Here is a 5,880-nt window from a genome sequence, read left to right as displayed (position 1 = left end):
CTGTGTGACGGCGCAGCTGCCTTGATTGCCCTGTGGCTTGGTTCCCTATCAGTAACAGAAGGGAAACAATCCTTCCCTCGCCTGTTGTTCCCATTTAGACTGTGACAGAGGCTGCATTTATGGATGCTGCCCAACAGAGTGGAGCCCTGCTTTTGGAAGAAATCTGATGGATAGGTCGCTGGTTCACACGATCCAATATACTGTCTCCTGCCATACGGGCCCAGACCACAGGAGCCACTGACTTGACAGCAGAGCGGGTTCTCCTTAGTCACCCAGGGCAGTCTCTGTAAAGCAATGCAAGTCCCAAGCATGAAGGAGAGTTGGAAGGAAGCACCTGCTCCTCCTTTTTCTCATCATGAATTTTCCAGCTAGCGACCAGAACAAAATCCCCTTCAATGCAGAACTGACTAAACTCCAAACCAGTATGCAGAAAGCTCAGCACAGACCACCCAGTGCATTCTCCAAAGTGCTTTCATTTGGGTAGACATTTTCCATATTTTGCCCTATAAAAACAGAAACATTTCTTGGTTTTTGTTTTTTTCTTTTTCTTTTCTCTTTCTTTTTTGTAGTGGGCATGCTTCTTTTTTCTTTAATGTTTCTCCAAAATACACCTAGCTCGGTTCTAGCGCTAGGCTGTTGGTCAGGCCTTGCTGGCAGAAGCCAGGTTTCATCAGCTGTTCGTCCTCATGGAAATGTTACAGCACAAATACTTAATCCTGCTGATAGTGTCAGCCTCTAGCAGCTTGCATCAGCACTTGCAACAGCCTACTGCCTGCATACAGCTGAAGGTGCCACTTTTGGTGCAGTGCCAAGCACTTGTGCTCTCAGCACTGAAACTCCAAGTTCAAATCCTGCTGAGGATGTGCCTTGAACGCAAGGCCCAGGTTTATTCTTCCTCTGCCTGCACTTGCCATGCTTCTCTCTGCTCTTTATTGCTAGGGATATTTGCACGCAAGTTATTTTAATCCTGAGCAGTTGTGCCACTCCAGCTGCTTTGTTCCCCTACCTGATGTCTTCATGTTCCTCTAGCAGCCTCGCCGCTGCTGCGCAACTGTGATGTTACAAAGCGAGCAGATGACTTCAGGTAGGGAACAGGCACTGGGACCAGGTGTGAATATTTTTTTTCTTTAAAAATAAATAAACAAACAACCCCCAATGTGCATGCAAGGACGAAAGCAATAAAGAACATGAAAGCCAAAAGCAGGTATTTGATTATAATGATGTCTAAATAAGCTGCTTTGTTCAAAAACAAAAAACCCAAACCAAACATCCACAATGCACCAGCTGCTTTTGCAAACTTCCAGTCCTCAACTGCTCCCACCACAAAGTTTAACAGCTCTCATAATCAATGAGTGCGGGAGCCCTTGGTAGGTTAGAATAATTCATCTTTCCCAAAGGGTCATTTATCACAGGTGGCAGGTGTGTTTGGGAAAGGGAAAAAAAACCATGATTGAGCAGCTACCTTTTCTCCTAGTTAGGGTGCAGCTTGCCTGTAAAACCTGCCCGGCTACCTGGTCCTCTGCGTTAACATCTGCTGCGCAGCTCAAGGACAACAGGCCTGATTCAAATTCCCACTGGGGTCAGGGAGTCTCCGTAAGTAAACGGGAGGCTTTAGACTGCAGCGGGTTTTAGATGAGCAACTGCATTTGCTCTCCCTACGATTGTCTTACTCTGCTGATGGAAGGTCTGAGCTCACTTTCACCAAAGGCAAAAGTCTCCAGGACTCAACAGCCCATTGGTTTTGATGGACACAGGTTCAGCACGTGGTACACTAAGAGTCTGCAATGTCCAGTGCTTGCTCTGGAGCTGGGCTGGCCGTGCAAAACTGAACTCCGATTACTCAGTACCTCTTTCCTCCTCGCTCAGGCATTGCCCTCGTTATTTATCCCGTGGGATTCTTCGGTGTCAGCGAGGCGTTAAACCTCAGGTGCAGAAATGCTCATGCATCAATGAGTTCACTCAGGACAGCCTCGGTGAGTAAAGCCTCCAGAACAGAGACAGCCCCAGACGCATCGGTGCCACCCTCTCCACAGTGCCCCTGTTTGTGCATATCAACCTCAGGGACGTTTTCAGTCTCCGAGCAAGTCACTGCCACCACTGTGTTTTAATCTTCCAGGTCACTGGCACGATTATGGAGCAGCTTGGCAAGTGAACCCAAGTCATTCCCAGCTGTTCGTAAGGATGAATTCTCACAGGGGTCTCACTGGCCCGGTTCTGTACCACGGAGCTCACCCCTGTGCAAGGTGCTGACTTTCAGACAGGGAGGCATTAGGCCAAAACTGGACCTCCCTTCTCACCATCTCAGCTGCAAACAGGAAAGGGAAGGTTAATTACAGCAGATGAAGGAAGGAAAAGTCCCCTACAAAATAAGGATAATTTCTCCGGCACCTCACACCCAGCTTTGTTGCCTCTAGGACTAAAATCCAGAGCCCACCCCAATTTACTTACAGCTGCTGGGGAAGCAATAAGGCTATTAGCCATGCAGCTCCTTGCAACTCATGTCCTATATAGCCCACCTCCCAGGACAAAGAGTGGGGAGGGAGCTGAGACTTAACTTAATGGCCAAGAGTGTAATGTGAGCCAACAACAGAGTCAAAAAATAATGAAATGAAGTTCTTATAGGTTCACAAAATGTGGGGAGGGAGGGGGGGGAAGGAAAAGGACTGACCAGGCTGTGTGGTCCATCTGTCTTACCACAGATCAGATACATATAAGGCCACAGGAAAAGGCATAAGAGCTTGGGGGACTTCTCCCCCCTTTTCTTTAAGTTGTTCCTTAAAAAAAAAATCTTCCTCACTCTTTGCCTGTGTCCCCATTTTGATCTTGTTGGCACACTGCAGCTGTTAAGAGAAACCGCAACGTGTTGGCAACAAAGTGTGTGCGTGCACATGCGTGCAAGCATGCGAGCCTCTTCCAGAGGGGGCTCTTTGAAGAGGAAAGTGAGTAATTAGAAGAGAAAGAGGGGAACCGCAAGGGAAGAAAGGAAAAAAGAGGCAGGAAGAATGAACAGGGAAGGATGGGTTTGATCCCAGGAGATACGACGTTACCCTTCTGGGTTCAGATTGTCCTTGCAAAGAGATTTGCTGCATCGTATACTGACTCATCAGCCCTATTCTCCGTCTCGGGGATAGGGCCCAATTTTCCCTTTGCTTGCATGCCAGTTGGACATGGATGTAGCACCTCTGTACAGACTCTTGTACCGAAATGCTGGGGCTCACAGGTCACTGGATTTTATTTGCTTTGCGCACCCTGCTCTGATTATTGCAATACACCCTATGCCCAAGCCTGTCACAAGTCTCCGGCTTAAGGGGCAGGGTCTGAAGCGAAGTTGCAATGACTCTTCCTAACTGCCCTGGATGTCCCTGGGGCAGCTAGGCAAGACAGTAGCTTTCCCTTTAAGTCACAGCTCATCCAGGCTTGCAGCTGCTAGGATCCCCTTAAGCAATCACTGCTGTCCTAGCTAACGTTGAGAATTAAACCCAGCAAGCTCCAGAGCTGAAAGCATGAATCTCTACGGCGGGAGCTAAGAGCCAGTTACTCCAGCTGAGAGCAGTGTCAGACCCATATTCTCTGTGGATTAGGACATAGCAGGGGACTCATGACACACGCTGAGTGGCAGGTTACACTTCACAACACACCTGAGACTTTGTCCTCCCGGAGACCCGGTGATCTTAGCACAAAAGGACTCCCGATAAGCAGAACGGGGCCAGGAACAGGGGAGTCGTCATTTATTCCCTACTGCCCAGAAACCCCAGCCACAGGGGCTGATCGCATAAGACAAACACAGGTCAAAAGAGACAGTCGCTGCCTCCAAAAGTTTAAGTACCTGGATAGACAGAGTGGTTTTGCAGTGCTGTAAATGCTGCCCTAGATCTGAGAGATGCTCACTCAAAGGACTGGCAGGACACCAGGGTCCTAGTTCAGGTGACAGAGCCAGCCCTCCGGGAAAGACTCTTTGGAAAGAGCTTGATTTCTGTGGCCCGAAGGCGAGGCGACGATCTATCCCTCGGCTCAGGCAAATAGTCTGGATACTGCATCGGTAGACTGGAGGACCCTTCCAACTCTACACTTCTGCTGCTCTGCTTCTAAAATCCACCTGGATCCTCCCCTGGTTTTGTCCCTACATGTTCTTTCTCTTTCTGGGCACGCTTCTCTAGGGACTTGCCCTTTCTTCCATTGCCTATACATTCTCCTTTCGATTTTGAGGCATCCAAGTAGCTCCTTGCTCAGCCACATTGGTCTCTCACTGCTCTTTTTTGCATGTCATTGTGTTGGAATAACATCTTGTTGAGCTTCCAATCCTACATCCTTCAGGAGCTGCCATCCTTCCCAGACCCCTTTATCCCACAGGCTAGCAACTCATGGGGCCTACCCTACCTTCAGGTTGCTTGAAATCTGCCCTTTTGAAATACAGCATGTTCCTTCGGCTAACCTTCTCATTTTCCTTTCTAAGAAGCCTGAATTCTACCGTGTTGCGATGACTTCTCGTGGGGTTACCCAGCACCTTCATATTCTCAGCCAGTTCTTCCCTATTGTTCAGAATAAGATCCAAGACAGATGATGATCCCCTAGTCATATCCTCAACTCTGTGGAACAGAAAATTATCCTCCACACATTATGAACGTTATGGACATGTGTAGATGATGATCCCCTAGTCATAGCCTCAACTCTGTGGAACAGAAAGTTACCCTCCACACATCAGGAACTTTATGGACATGTATATATGTCCAGGTGTGTGCATGCACTTATTGTATTAGCCTTCCAGCAGATTCCTAGAAAGTTGAAAGCCCCCATTAGATCCATCTCATAATTTTTGCACAAGTTGTTATCCGCCTCTTCTTCCTGACTATAGCAGATCCACACCATAATGTCACAGCTGTTCTTGTCTCCTTTTATCCTCACCCAGATACACTCAAATGTGTTGCCTTCTTCCTCTTGGACCCAGGAATGGGCACATATTTGTTCAACACAGTGCAGTACTGCCTTCTTTTATCCCAAACCTATCCTTCTGAAAAAGAGTTTATCCCTCAATGTTGATGTTCCAACCATGGGACTTGTCCCACCGAGTCTAATGCCAATTAAATCACTGTTCCTTCTTAAGGCTGCCTGCTTCACACCCCAATTATCTAGACAAGGCCTGCCTGAAGCAAAACACTCCACATGTGGCATGTCTACACGTCGCCGGGCTTCCTTTTGGAAGTACTTTAAAGTGCAGCGCAGCACACGTGGTTCCTGCACCACGTGCATGGTTAGATTTTGCCGCTACATTGCCATAGCAGTGCACTATGCTACAGCGATGTAGCCAGCGATCATGTGTAGACACACGTGATCACTGCACCACCACAGCACGCCATGCAGTGACATAGCGCATCACTATGTCGCCATAGGACAACATGTAAACACGCCCATACGGTTGCAAATGCACAATGTTGCAAAATGCACACTGCAAAACAAGGACTAGTCAAAAGTGGTCATGACAAAACAGATACCCCCCAAAATTCACAGATTCACCCACACCGACTCACACAAGGTAGCGTTGCTACCAAACAGTTGCTCTGCTTCTCTTTGCATGTCTCACGCAAACCTCCATGTGTTTTCAAGGGGCTGCCTTTTGTAAGGTTGCCTGACTAAGCCTGCCCCGTTCACCTCTCCAGCAGCTGCAGTAGCCCATTTGAAGAAAAGCACGCCGTGCATAGTGGTGGGGTGACCACAAGCACAGGCAGGTGGTCACCACAAAGGAGGCGGCACTACTCAAATGCATGGTCAGCACAAAACCAGCAGGAGATAAAGGTACTCATAGTTTCATAGTTTCTAGGGTTGGAAGGGACCTGAGCAGATCATCTAGTCCGACCCCCTGCCATGGCAGGAAAGAATACTGGG

Source organism: Crocodylus porosus, unplaced genomic scaffold (assembly GCF_001723895.1).
Source record: "Crocodylus porosus isolate Cpor-Errol unplaced genomic scaffold, CroPor_comp1, whole genome shotgun sequence".
NCBI classification, from domain to species: domain Eukaryota; kingdom Metazoa; phylum Chordata; order Crocodylia; family Crocodylidae; genus Crocodylus; species Crocodylus porosus.
This window is presented reverse-complemented; position numbering follows the sequence as displayed.